General features: G+C 41.4%; 1 protein-coding gene and 1 pseudogene across 6 annotated transcripts in view; both read right to left on the bottom strand.

Moving 5' to 3' along the window:
- The window catches only part of FBXW11 (F-box and WD repeat domain containing 11), a 92,829-nt gene that overhangs the window by 38,489 nt on the left and 39,350 nt on the right, over nt 1-14,990 (bottom strand). The window lies entirely within an intron of this gene.
- Nucleotides 9,032-10,412, bottom strand: LOC148127852 (uncharacterized; annotated as a pseudogene).

Genomic DNA, 14,990 nt, shown 5'->3' with positions numbered 1-14,990 from the left:
CCAGCTAAAGCCATCTAGAAGAAATGACATAGATATTATTGCAGGTATGTTTTACAAGTGATTGCAAAGATACGACTACAATAAATGTTAACGTAAGAAAACTTGCTGAATGTCCTCTAGGACTATTGAGAGTAAGATGTCAAAGCACAGTGACATGAAGATTCAATTACACTTAAGTACTGTAAGCTTAAGATTACTAACTGTGAGACTTTCCTACTGTATCTAATAGTTATAAAATTATTAAACTGGCTCCCTTATTCAACTTCAAGGCTCGTTCTGCTAAAGTCTGAATTTTCACATCCAACACCAACAGTAATTCACTAACCAGCCCACTGACCCAATAGAAATAAAATTTAAAAAACCCACCTGCTAAAATGCTAATTTGAAAAGATTAAGGTGTCTGTCTGTCTGTCTGTCTGTCTGTATCTATGTATATGTTTCCCTGTGGCTTTGAAAACCACTTCCAGGATTTGAAACATAGCATTCACTTAATCCTATCGAAGTCTAGATTATTCCTGCTTTTCTGCAAAGTTCATGATCTTCAGGAGTCCATAAAAGAATAGCCAAATTAACCATTTATAAAAAAGTACTGTTATTATGGGTTTATTAGCTAGTTTTGGGGAGGACATTTCATTAGTCTTCTATTATGCCTAAACAGCCTTTTACATAGCATTCACATAAATATTAAACATCATTATTGTGTCCATCAGGTGTTCTACATTTATTCTCAAGCTAGTATTGAAACATAATCTGTAGATGAAAAAATTGAGATGCTGATTACCAACAAAAACAGCGCTAAAATGTTGCCCGATATAGGCATTTTAGATGGTTCATCCCTCTCTTGCTTCTTGAGCTGCTTTCATCCCAAGAACGGTACCGGTAGCGAACCGGTGGCTCAGAGGATCAGCTGTGAGGAACTGATTCGCTCAGTTGATCAGCTGTTGGGCCCACCTGCCCAGGTTCTAGTCTGTGCTTTATATCCTGGTTTTCAAGCTGAGTTGATTTGCACGGCACAGCGGATTGCTGTATGTCAACTATTTAACACAGAGAGATTGCTGGAGAAGGTCATTAGCAAACGCTCTGTGCGCGGTTGAATCGCATCCTTGCTTTGCACCATTCAGAAGAGAGGAACTTAAGATTTCTTTAGGCATTTCTCTGAAAGTACAAACTCTGAAAACTGAGTTTTAGTGTCCACATAAACAACAGAACTGCATTCACTTCCACTTAAAGAAAAATACTGCACCTGATCCAACATTTATTAAAGGAGGACCCTGGGCCAGACTGAGAGATTTGTGTAAAGGATTTCTGCTCCTTTAAGATTTTTCACATGAACACAATACATGGATTTTGAGAAGAATAAATAGGTGGGATCAATGTGCAAGTGCTACTTTTTACTCAGTTTCAAGCCATTACATGTACAGGCTAATGTAAGAAGGCTAATCTAAGAAACAATGTACCAGACACTTGAAAAACCACATTTAATCTTGAAAGAACAGGTGGACTGAATAGAAAGAGAGGGAAATGGAATACAACAGGGGTGTCAAATTCACATAGTCACAACAGCATCACGTGACATATTGGGACTCCCCCCCCCTTTGCTAAACAGGGCGTGGGTATGGCCAGCACGTGATGCATCTGGCCTGTGGGCTGGGAGTGCTAAAAGAAGCCACTGAAATATTTTTAGTGATGGAATTGTTAGTTCACAATTGTTTAAAAGCAAAATTCAAATGAGGTGTCTGCTTTCATTATCTCTGTGTATATATATTTTACTGATTTACAAATCTCCATTCCAGGGGCCTTTGTCCTATGTTGGAATACATTGGGACTGGCTATATCTACTGTTGTGGCATTTTATACAACCATTCGAACCAAGTCACCTGCAAAGAGAAAAAGAGACACTGAAAAACCTTAATGGCACAGGAATCAGAGGTAGATATTTGCTCATAATCAATTGTGATATGGGAATAACCTGCCCTGCCACAATCTTCTAATTTCATGAGGGACTGGGAATTGTTTATCCTGCTCCCTCCATAATGACCATCATGTGCCTCAAGGGGGTGGGGCGTGGGGGGAGGAATTCAGCTGCTCAACGCCTAAAGGGCAATAATAAAGAGGGTGCTATTTTAGTTCTGAATTTAAGGTTGAACTGGTGCTGACAAAAAGTATTCAGAGCCCTTAAAAAAAGCAATTTCAACTTCAAAAACAGACTTTCAGAAAAGCTCTGGACTAACCATGGCACCACTGCACCTCAGATAGCATCTAAGATTTCCCATCAGTCAAAACACATGTAATACAAGTTCAGTATTAATATGCTGTGTGTATCAAAGTCATACTATTAAAATATAAAAAGTCATTATTTGGTCATGTACTATGGAGACATTTATTTGAGACTGTGCAGAAAACAAGATATAGTACAGATGCCACTTCAATTATGAATCAATTTATCACAGCAATGAAGATCACAGCTCACTAAAATAAACCTCCTCAGCTACAGAGAAGTTTCCCTTGTGAGGGCTCTGTGTAAGGGTAAATCACAAAGTAAACTGTTGAAAAACGAATTAACTGAAAGAGCAACAAAAATCGATTCCCATGGTCAGGATTTGAGTACAGTTCTGAAGTACCATTTTGAAATGCATATTCTTTAGACCCCAGATAGCTATCGAGTATGTGGACATCTGCAATATTTATAAATGGTGTTTTTGGAACCATGAAACAAACTGCTCTTCTTCTTTTTTTTATTAATTCATTAAATTCAGATAACAATGCTGAAACAAACTGCTCTTCTTTTTTTTATTAATTCATTAAATTCAGACAATAATGCTGAATACCTACAAGATTTGGAAACCCCCCCCCCCAAAAAAAAGCAACAGAGTGGCATTTTAAACGAGAACTGCAACTCACTCACACTCAACACTTCTAAATTATATTCTTTAAGCAGGTCAATGTATCTGTGATTTCAAACTATTTGCCACTCAATAGCTTTCTGAAATATAAGCAGCTGACCATGGAAAGGGGAAAAAAATCCAAAAGCTAAGAATAGGAATGCCTCTTAGCCAGCTAAAGGAAATACTTGAATACTCGAAATCACAGGAAATGCTGTGATTTTTGCCATTGGTGCTAAAAAGGACTATTTGAATGGGTGTCTAAATTCTGCATTTCTCATATTCACTGTTTTGTGATTCTGAATCTAAAAACAACAGCACTTTAAACATTAACCATGCAGTCAAATTTTGCAGAAAGATGTTGAGTTTAACTTTGTACCAAAGTTTCAGTTAGTTTCTGTTCTCTTAGGAATTTATTTAAACATATCATTTGGCCAGGGATGCATGATTTATTTTATATAAACTCTGATATCATAAGGTTCTCACAGGATGGTTGTTGTGGGAAAAATGGGAGAAAGGTATGCTGGATAGGTTTACTGCCTTGAGTTTTTTTTGTAAAAATGGGAAATGCGGGAAACAAACAAACAAGACACTCCAAATAAGCATTTCCCCCCCGGAATCAGTTCCATAAGAATATGACATTTGGTTCGGTGGTTAAGGCATCAGGTTAGAAACCAGGGGACTGTAAGTTCTAGTCCCACCTTGGGCACAAAGCCAGGTGGATGACCTTGGGCCAGTCTCTCACTCTCAGCCCTTGAAAGGAAGTAGTGGGGGGAACAGTTATAACTCTGAGGATAGGTTATAAGTAACTATTTTTTCCCCCAGATGGAATGATAGTTAAGCACCTGGTCATTACGCGAGGGTTGTATAGCTTCAATGCTTTGACTAACAGATCTGTCTGTAAGCATCCACAATAATATATGTCATATTTCCTCAACATCGTCCCTTCTTTATTGTTCTTTCATCAACTTTGTTAAATTTCCAAAAAAATATAACAAAAGAAAAAGAAAAAAAATGGGGGAGTGGGGAAAGAATAAAAAATAGAGTGACCCAAAAATTCTCCCATTTGCTTATATTTGTGGTATAGCCCTATTATAAGGGGGGGGGGGGAGCCATCTGTCCAAAAATGCAGCGGGGCTCTGCTTTAGCCTTCCAGATTGAGATTTTGCTCCCAGAAAATAAGAGTTGCTATAGCCCAGTCTCAAAGGGTAAAATTTGCTTGCTATCCAATAGGAAGTTTGCCAACTGATCAAATGTTGCATCGATAAAAAAGAATTCCACAATCTTATTCTGTGAGATTACCTAAACAATGCAGAACAATAAAAGACCATGTATTACAAAATAGAGTAAAAGGCAGAACTAAAAGAAAATACAAATCCTATTTCTGATCCATCCTTACAATTTACCCCAATCAGACTCACACATGCGATTCTCAATTGTACTGTTTTGTTCAAATAAAGAGCTGTATTTTAACGCAATAGTTAGCTTCTGACCACATTAGAAATATGTTGTTTTAATACAGGTAATCCTCAACTTACAATCGCAATTGAGCCCAAAATTTATGTTGCTAAGTGAAACATTTTTGTTAAGTGAATTTATCCCATTTTATGACTTTTCTTGCCAGATTTGTTAAGTGAATGATTGCAGTTGTTAAATTAATAACACGGTTGTTTAGTGAATCTGGGTTATCCATTGACTTTGTTTGTCAGAAGGTTGCAAGATGACTCCTGAACACTGCAACCGTCATAAATGAGTCAGTTGTCAAGCATCTGAATGTAAATCACCTGACCGTTGGGATGCTCCAAAGGTCACAAGTAACTATGTTCAGTGCTGTTAACTTCAAATGGTCACTAAAGGAAGTGTTGCAAATCAAGGACTATCTGTATAAGGTTCCCAATAGGTTTATTCATCTAATGTGTGGTTCAAGATATTTCTTTTATAGGTCATATAATTCTCTCTCTCACACACACACAAACACAAACAAAACTGGGATTGGCATTTGCATCGTTAAGTTGATGCGGTCATAAAGCAAGTCATCCTGTGACCAGACCTGATTTTATGACCATTTTACCATGCTCATTTAGTGAACCACATGGTCATAAAACAAATCCAGCTAGCCTAATTAACTTTGCTTTTCAGGAGTTGGTTGATTGCAAAGTGTAACATGACCACAAGATGCTGCAAAGGTTGTAAATGCGAGTTTGGGTTATGAAACGTATGCAAGAAAGTAAGCAAGCTCAGAGGGTGTCAAGGATTCCTCAAATGCAAGTATATTTATCCTAAAGAACTCATTTAAACCTTCCATATTTAAACATTGTTTCTAGCTGCTCAAATCTCATTGATAAATGCCACCCTAAAATGCTTGGGCATTTCTGTGTTTCAATATTTAGCAATTTAGAAGGTGTGCTTGCATCCATGTAACGCATCCATTTCAATGTGCCAGCCTTACTAAAGGTAACTATTCTCTTGAGCTTCTGTATCCAAACTTTTTTGTGTGGCAACCCTTTTAATTTGGGTTACAGAGACTGTTGGACAAGAAACAAGGGACAGACCACAGCTCTTGATATAATTTGTCAACTGTGCAATCCAAGAGGTCTCCTGAGATTTAAACACAATTTTGGGAGTCTGTCAAGTTTCTATAGCATTGATTTTGCACCAATAATTGTACATCTTAATTTTAGACGAAGAACAAATTGTATTAATTTCCAATTCAGCTCCCAATTGCAGCAACAGAAATCTTTTTATCCACACCTAAACTACTTCTCAGATGTTGTGATTGTATTTGTTTTAGTAATGGTATGTGTTTTAAGCCTCAAACTCAACTCCATAGAAAAACATAGTGGTAACCCTCCTAATAATGTCTGACAATAGTTTCCATTATGCAGAAGGGTCAGGAAATGGAATGAAAGACTGCATTTTATTCCACAAATTCCTAACAATGATCCATTGAGGAATTACAGTCATTTTAACATCCCTACCACCATTTTTGGTGGCTCATAAATGATGGGACAAATGGCTGATAAGATGTGACATGGCCAGATGCTGTCTGCTCCCTTGTTATTCCATGATAAATCAAACACATAAAGGTGTTGAGTTGTTCTGAGTTTTACATGTCTATGGAAATTCTCAGTCATCCAGGTCGTAGTTGTCCCAAAGGTGCTTTTTCAAGAGGCAACTGGACTTTCTTCTTGTTCTGAGTGTTACATTTGCATTTGATAGCTGTTCACTGCAACACTCCAAATGAAGTCCAAAGAGGCGGCTATGCAAATGAAAGAGGCTATCGTTTGGCTGAAAAAAATAAAATATTGCATCAGAAAGATAGCAAAACATTGGAGTGGCCAAAATGTGAAACATTATGAAACATTCTTAAAAAGAAAGAAATTAATTGATAGGCTCAGCAACACCTGGAAGGTCTGGAAGCCCACGGAAGACAACTACACCAAACTTGACGATCGCAGAATTCTGTCACTGGTGAAGAAAAGCTCTTTGACAACAGCTAGCCAAGACAAGAACACTCTTGAGGAGGTAGGGGTGTCAAAGCCTACAGTCAAAAGATGGCTTCATTAATGTAAATACAGAGGCTTCACAACAAGATCCAAACCACTGGGAACACTTAACAACAGAAAAACCAGATTAGGACTTTGCAGAAAACACAAAAAAACCACAAACAAACCCATTTCCCAGTTCTGGAATAAGATTCTTTTGACTGATGAAGCCAAGATGAACTTTTACCAGAGAGATGGGAAGAGGAAAAAGTATGGAGAAGGAAAGGTATGTCCAGTTTGTAGTGCCTTATGAACGGGGATGGGGAAGACCATGTTGCTGCCCTATAGATATCCTTGATAGAGGCCTGTGTATTCCATGCAGCCATTGTGGCTGCGGTTCTGGTGGAATGGGCTGTCACTCACCTGGGTAATGGAAGGGCTTGAAGCTCGTAAGCTTTGGCGATGCATGCTCGTATCCACTGGTTTATGGTTGATGGTGTAACCTTGGTACCTAGCATGGATGGCTGGAAGGACACAGACAGAGATTCTGTCCTTCTCATAGAGGTTGTCCTCTTTAGATAGTAGTGGAGGGTCCTCCTAATGTCCAAGGTGTGCCATATTTAGTTCAGGGCATGTGTTGGTCTCGGACAAAAGTCTGGTAAGATTATTTCCCGTGCCCTGTGGAACGAGGAATTCACCTTGGGAAGGAAGGAGGGATCCAGCTGCAGAACCAACTTATTTGGATAAAATATGCAAAGGTCCTCTCTTATGGAAAGGACTGCCAGCTCCAATATCTGTGTGGCTGAAGCGATAGCTACGAGGAAGGCCATATTGAAGGTGAGGAATCATAGGCTGCCTGAACGTAACAATTTGAACGGATCTGACATGAGTGCTTGTAGTACTTTAGGCAGGTCCCAGATGGGGTACCTGTGTATCACTGGAGGCTTCAGGTTGGTTGCACCTCTAACAAAACTGCGCACCAGCAGGTGTAGAGCTCCAGATCCCCGCAGGACAGTACTGAGGCTTGTCTATATATGGTATTGGGGTATAGACCTTTTGTCTAGCCACTCCTGAAGGAATTCCAGGATTTGGGCCGATACCATGGTAGGATTAATGTGACCTTTGGAGCACCAGATACAGAAGGTCTTCCAAGTTGCATCATAGATTCTGTTGGTCAAAGGCCTCCTAGAGGCCTGGATCGTCTGCATGACCCTGTTGGAACAACTGTGGTGACTCAGAGCTGTCCGCTCGAATGCTAGACAGTCAGTTGGAGCCATTATGGTTCTGGATGAAGCAAGGCTTCCTTGCTGAGGGAGATTCTGTCCTGGGGAATATTGACAGGCTAGGGAGGGAGATTCTGTCCTGGATATCGACAGGCTAACCAGATCTGCGTACCACAGATATCTGGGCCAGTGGGCAGCTAGGAGCAGGATCTCTGCCTTTACCGCAAGTACTTTCTTGATTACCCTCGGAATGAGAAGAAGCAGAGGGAAGGTGTATAGTAGACCTCGGGGCCACAGACTGCAGTGTGCTTGGGCTCTTTCCACTTCCGGTGCTGTAAACCTGATGTAAAAACTGGGTAACTGGGTGTTTGATGGGGAAGCAAACAAGTCCAGGATTGGGGTTCCAAACCTTTCTGACAGCTCCTTGAATAGGTCTGGATGTAGGCGTTGATCGTGGCTCTGCTGAGCCAGTCTGACTGTACATTTGCTGTCCCCAAGATGTGTTCTGTCCTGATGGAGAGATGTTCCTCTACCCAGAGGTCCAACTGTTCAGCCTCTCACATGAGGGATCTGGAGTGGATGCCCACTTGGCCGTTGATATGGGCCTTGGTGGCCACATTGTCTGTCAGAATGATTACATGATGTCCAGAGATCATGTCCTGAAACCATCTGAGGGCCAAGTGAGCTGCCTTGAGCTCCAGCCAGTTGATGTTATTTCCCAGGTCTGATTGAGACGAGACCACTGCCCTTGTGCCAACTGGGATTGACAGTGCCCCTCCTGCCAAAGAGGCTGGCATCTGTGAAAATGCATCCCTTTGTTATGGCCTGCAACATCCACAACTGGAATGACTGCAGTACCTTTGGTGGGACTTGGACCCTGGTATTCGAGTTGCTCCGGCTGGACCGTTGATAAGGCAGGAGAAACTATTGCAAGGTTCTGGTGTGTAGCTGTGCCCAGGGTACAATTGATATGCAGGACACCAGGAGCTATGAGGGGAGGGTCAGGGATACAGTTCGGTCTGCTCAGAATCCACTCAAGGTTCTTATACTGGTCTGATGTTCCTGGGACAGGGATACCTCACACGATCTGGTATCTATGACTGTCCCCAGGTGCAGTAGTTGGTTGGTAGAATATGGATGGCTCTTGCTGAAATCCTGTGGAACCCGGATTGTGGTCTTCAGATCCTCTGCTGCCTGTATGAGAGAGGACTGTATCAATATATCGTCCAGGTTAACATTGGACACTCACTGGAACCACCCTGAGGTGTGCTAATAGTGCCGCCAGCAATTTGGTGGTCCTGGGCACTAGTGTTGGACTGCTGTCTCCATTAGGCTACTTTTTGCCTTGTCTCTTGAGATGGGGCAGCTTATTAAGAAACTTGGGGGTGTGGAGAGGAATTCGAGGGTAAGACCTAGTCTCACCATATTCAGGACCCAGGTGTCTGTAGTGGTTGCTTCCCATTGATTGACTGGGAAGGTTGGACCTGTTGTCACTTGGTGCGGCAGAAGGGGCGACTGACTGCGCCCCGAAATGGCCGCTTGCCATGGAAATGTTGCCCATCCCTGTCCCTGAATCCGGACCTGTCCAGTTGTCGGTCTTGTCTGTGAGTGTACGCCCTCTGGGATTGAGGGGGCCCAAACCCCATGTCTGTGGACTGAAAGGAATGTCTGCGAAAATAGGGTGATGGACAGCGGTCAGCTCGCCTGTAAACTGAAGGTAGGATCTTCCTCCTGTCCTTAGTTTCCACCAACATGGGCTCTAGGGCCTCTCTAAACAGCTTGCTACCCTTGAAGGGAGCAGAGGCTAGTTTCCATTTATACTTCATGTCTGCCTGCCATGGCAGCCGATGGGCTGCCACCAAGGCGGCAATGGCCCAGGAAGCAAACCTTGCGGCATTCAAGGTGGCATCCACCAAGAATTCCATAGCCACTATCAGTTTGTTGATGTCTTGGTACAATTGAATGTCACTGGGGAAGCCCTCTCTTGTTTCTGGCAAAGCCAGATCAATGATGCCCTGTTGAAAAATGAGGTGCCTGTAGCTCCGCCTTCCTGTCCTGTCTTCAAAGCATCCCCTGCATCATTAGGCAGGATGATGGAGGATGTTGAGGCCGCTAGCGGTCCATCTATGGTTGGTGGTTGTGGTATCTCCGAGAAACCCAAGGCCACATTATAAAATCTCTTTTCATTCCCATTTGGGGGTGGGAATACCCCTAATTGGGCCCATTGTCTTTGGACCATGTCTTGGAATAGATTAGGCGAGGGAATCTCCTCACTCTCTGCAGTTGCCTCTGAAAAGAGCAGCTCATCTGGGTCCACCAGGTCCAATGGTGACTCTGCTGTATTTGGGTCAGTTTCCAAGCGTGTTGCTGCTTTGGCCTTAAATAATAAGGACTTAAAGAGAGCTGGACAAAAGAGTCCTGTGAATGCTGGTGTATCTGGAGCCATCCCTCATCCTCTGAAAGTTCCATTTCTTTTTGGTCCTCATCCCCTGAGAGTGATGTCTCGTTCTGTATGGATGAAGGGGTTGAGTGTCACCTTTGGAAGGCTCCCAAATCTCTGATGCTGTGATGCCATCAATTGGTCTTGATGCATGGAGTCTGCCTGTATTAAAGATATCAGAAGTTTCATCTGATCCATAATTTCAGGGCCCCGACTCTCTTGTGAGCGAAGCCTCGCTGCTGTGGGTGTCAAGGTGGCCTCTGGTGCCATCTTCATCCCCTTTGGCGGTGGGTCTCTCTGCTTTCCTGTTGACAAGAAGCTTGCCTGTGTAGCGGGAAAAACCTCACTGTTTTCTAAACAGAGGGCTGGCGGATAGTATTGCTCTCTGGCACCATCTGACAACCCAACCTAAGAGCAAGGGATCCGATACTCTATCCCGATTGGATGGCTTTGCTGTGCTGATAAAGCGTGGGAGATTTCAGCTATTTCCTCTCCAGGGGAGCTTTCCCCCTTCTTTTGCTCTGCCTCCTTTTCAGTCATGGTAATCCTATTGTCGATGGCCTTCTGGTGCCTCCGGGCGTCTTTCTCCTCTGCTTTTGAAGCTCTTTGTGAGGAGAGGGCTTTTGCTCTTAGTTTGGCCGCTGCTCCTTTGGTCCTGCGGAGCCTGTTGGGCTATTCTGGGTCCGGACAGGGATCCCCTGGTCCTCCCCACTCATTCCTGGTATTGCCTGGTCCATGTGGTTCGTCATCTTTCATCCCTTTTGCTCCTCTGGGCAAGGCAGGCTTGTTCCTGACTGGAATCATGCTGCCGCGGCTTTTTGTCTTTTAGCTGCTTCAGTGTATGCCCAATACTCAATTGGGCAGGGATTCTAGTCCCCTCCGCTGTCTGAGCGGACCTTGCTTGGGAACCTTGCGTCTACATGGAGTCAGAATAGTGGTTGTGCAGAACAGGACGGGAAGCCACGATCGGGGGAGCCAGCTTTGATGTCTGCGGCATCTATGGCTGGGGAAGCCAGCCAATCAGCTGAGAGGTGGTTATACTAGATGGCTGGGAAAGGCAGCCTAATCATTAGCAGTCCTGTGAAAGCTTTACGTGGAGCTGGGACCTTACAGTTTTGATGAATCCAAGAAATAACTATGTTCTTTTTATTTCACAAGCACCTCCTGTACGTGTCTCTTCTGAGCAAAGACCGAGTCAAAACTGGGCATGCTCAGGCAAAGGAGGCGCAACCAAAGAAATGATTGACTCAGTCTCCAAGCAGAAGAGCAGAGTTAACCCATTCCTTGGATTCTCTGCTCAGCACACTGGAGAAGAAACAGGATGGATTCTAAAGTATAAGAGGGCTTATGCACTCGGCGCGGATTCAGCCAAATGCTGCGAAATGTATAGGATGCTGCTTCACACTGCAGATGGATAATGACTCAAAACATATAGCAAAAGCTTAATATTACATGTCTTAACAGCAGTGAGGATTACCTTCACATAATATTGGAAAAATGAATAAATACCGCAAGACGAAGATATATTAAGAAGATATTAGATTCTGCAGAAATGGATAGACTTACATTGAAAATCAAACAGAAATATTATCAAATATGGAATTTATTTTACCAATGGTTGGAAAAAAGGTGTGGAGACTACGAATGGAATTTGTATTGTTGAGCAATTTAAATACCCAGACAATACAATATTTATTAAGCACTAAGAATGTAATAAAACTTATTTAAAAAAGATATATACAGCAAAAGCAACCCAACAGTTCCTCAAGGCAAAGAAATGGGATATTCTCCCCTGGCCAAGTCAGTCACCTGATCTCAACACAATACAGCAAGTTGTTCGGTTACTGAAGACAAGACTGAAGGCAGAAAGACCCACAAACAAGCAACAGCTGAAGGCAGCTGCAATAAAAGTAAGGGAAAACACCACAAAGGAAGAAACACCTCAAAGGAAGAAAACTCAACATTCGGTCATGTCCATGGGTTCCAGATTTCAGGCGGTCGTTAACTGCAAAGAATTTTCATCCAAGCATTAAAAACAATGCTTATATTTATAATTGTTAGTTTCTTCCATCATTTATGAGCCACTAAAATGCCTGTAATTCATCAATAATTAATGCCACACTTTTGTCAAACCCACTGAATTAAAGCTGAAAGTCTTCACTTCACTCACATTTTGAGTGTTTCATTTCAAATTCAATATAGTGGTATGCAGAGATCAAATGTCAAAAAAATCTTGTTGTCTCAATATATATAACCCTAACTGTGTATTACACACATACATAGGTAGCCCTCCACTTAACAACTGCAGATAGGATTGGCAATTCGATCCCTAAGTGGTGTGGTTGTTAAATGAAACATCTCAAGACCATGCTCAACTTTTGTCATTTTTGCCGCGGTTATTAAGTGAATCATGTTTAATAACTAGTCATACATTTTTTTCAGCAATATGTTAAGTTCAAAGTTACTAAACAAGGTAAGCAAGGACTACCTGTATATCCTTACACCCTCGTGGCAGTCCCCACTCCATACCTGGGACTCCTGCTATTTCCTGCTTAATAATCCTTGTCTTGATGTTATGCTCGCAACCGGGACTGCAGGGATTGTCACTGCTAAGCAAAGCGGCCATGTGATGTTACGTATCACTTAGTGATGGCAATCCTGGTCCCAATTGCTGTTGCAACCTGAGAAGTACCTCTATTTGTACAGGTAGTCCTCGATTTATAACAGTTTGTTTAGTGATCGAAGTTACAATGGCACTGAAAAAAGTGACTTACAATCATTTTTCACATTTATGATCATTGCAGCCTCCCTACAGTCACGTTATTTACATTTGGATGCGTGGCAACTGGTTCATACTTATGACGGTTGCAGTGTCCTGGGTCACTGATCCCCCTGTGCGACCTTCTGACAAGCAAATTCAATGGGGAAGCCATATTCATGTAGCAACTACGTTACTAACTCAACAACTGCAATAATTCAGTTAACAAATTTGTGGCAAGAAAAGTTGTAAAATGGGACAAAACTCATTTAACAAATTTCTCACTTAACAACATAAATTTGGGACTCAGTTGTGGTTGTACGTTGAGGACTACCTGTGGTCTGAAAATGAAGGAAGGATTATCATAAATTGTATCTTTTCAATACACTTCTGGGGAAGTACCATACTTCCCATCTTCAAGATGACAGGTATAGCATCCAACCATTTTTAGTAGGAATTTGATTTCCCTGCATGACTTCAATTCTATACCAGCTTAATAAAGTAACTAAACACCATTTAGGAATATTTTCATACATCCGAGTTTGAAAACTGATCCCATTTTTTAAAATTAAAAGCTAACTACAGTAGATTTTCCTGTGCTGATTGTTACACTTTCTAATTTGTCTGAATTTAGAAAACAAGAGCCAAATCAACTTAGAAACAGATATAAAACAACTGCCAGCCCTACAGAACTATCGCAACCTTGCTGCTCTTCCACTGCACTGGACAAGCCTCTCAAATTAAAGTAAAAGCCTGTGAGATGGGACACGCCTGTTGTGTCAAAACTCGGCATTGGATTCTGAAAAGGGAGAAAATCCAGTTTTTATATCTCTAGATTTTGTACTGTTGTGTATTGAACTATGCATCTGTAATGTTAGAGATTACGTAAGGAAAAAAAAACACCCTAGGAAGATCCACACAAGCCTGTTCACTTTCATGCAATCTAAAGGGGATAAGACATAGTACAGAACTAAAACAGAAGTTGACCTAGTTTTGTCATGCAATGACTATGGGCAAATGTAGGTCAGTGGAGCAGCTACCAGTCAATTACCCCATAATATTCTGGCAGTCATACATTTCAAACAAAGTAATTTTCTTCGGATTTGATTCGCCCAATCTTTACTTATTAGTGCTGTTTATTTAGCAACATCTAAAGTCTAACTTTAAAAGAAGGAAGAAGGGGAAGTTAGATGAGGAGAGGAGAGGAGAAAAGGTATGAGAAAAACAAAAAGTAAAATTAATACAGTCCTGCCAATGTTTTTGTACGAGAAGCTTTTTTCTAATGCTGAAATCACTTGTCTAATTTAATGTTTCAACGATATTCAGGCATCTTTCTGGATTTCCACCAATGTGCATTATCTGAGTTCAGAACATATTTCCTGTTCTAAAGTTAATTACCATGCTGGAAAAGACATCTCTTCCTTTACTCCCAATCACAAATTCAAGTATCTTAAGACTGGGCTGATGGAATATCTCAGTTATTTCTTTAGCTTATTCCACTGACATTTTCAGGTACTTCATTAATCTACTTTGCTGATGTTTCTATTCTTTGATGAAAGTATGGAAATTAAGGAGGGAAACACTCAGTTTCACCAACATCTTCTCAAATATTTTCTTTTTAAAGGATAGTATTCGGCAATGAAGAGTTAAAACAGAATCTATATCCATTGCTGAATAATACAATACACTATACTTAACATAGGAGACTGTGAATTCTGGGCCAGTCTCTCCCCAGGAAGAAGGCAAGGGCAAACCACTTTTGATAAATGTTTCCAAGAAACCTGCAGACACTTGTCTAGGCAGTGACCAGGAATCCAAAACTGACTCACAGGCAAAATAAATTACCTTCAAAAGTAGTTTCACTGGTGAAATTGTTAACTGCTGTACAGAGAGATTAAGCCTATAAAAACAGTGTTATCTAGAGAAAAAATATGGATATTTGAATTAATGGAACTCATCTATTCACCCCTAAGGTGGCACACACATAAAATATAGAACACCAATAGTTTATGTTTCTCATGGAAATTAGATGAGAGAAATGAACCATGATTTTTGGGGGGAGAGGTGGAAGATAATAAAACAGAACTACAATAATTTCCTTTTCAATATAGCACCCAACTAATAACATCTATGACGAGGCAAAAAATAATAATCAGGAACTTGAAGACGGGGAAGGCACTTCTTTACTACGGTGCCTTTAAC

The sequence above is a fragment of the Pseudonaja textilis genome, chromosome 1, assembly GCF_049901715.1.
Source record: "Pseudonaja textilis isolate UNSWEBS1 chromosome 1, rPseTex1.2, whole genome shotgun sequence".
Taxonomy (NCBI): domain Eukaryota; kingdom Metazoa; phylum Chordata; class Lepidosauria; order Squamata; family Elapidae; genus Pseudonaja; species Pseudonaja textilis.
The sequence above is the reverse complement of the archived record's forward strand: the minus strand, read 5'-3'. Positions and strand labels throughout refer to the sequence as shown.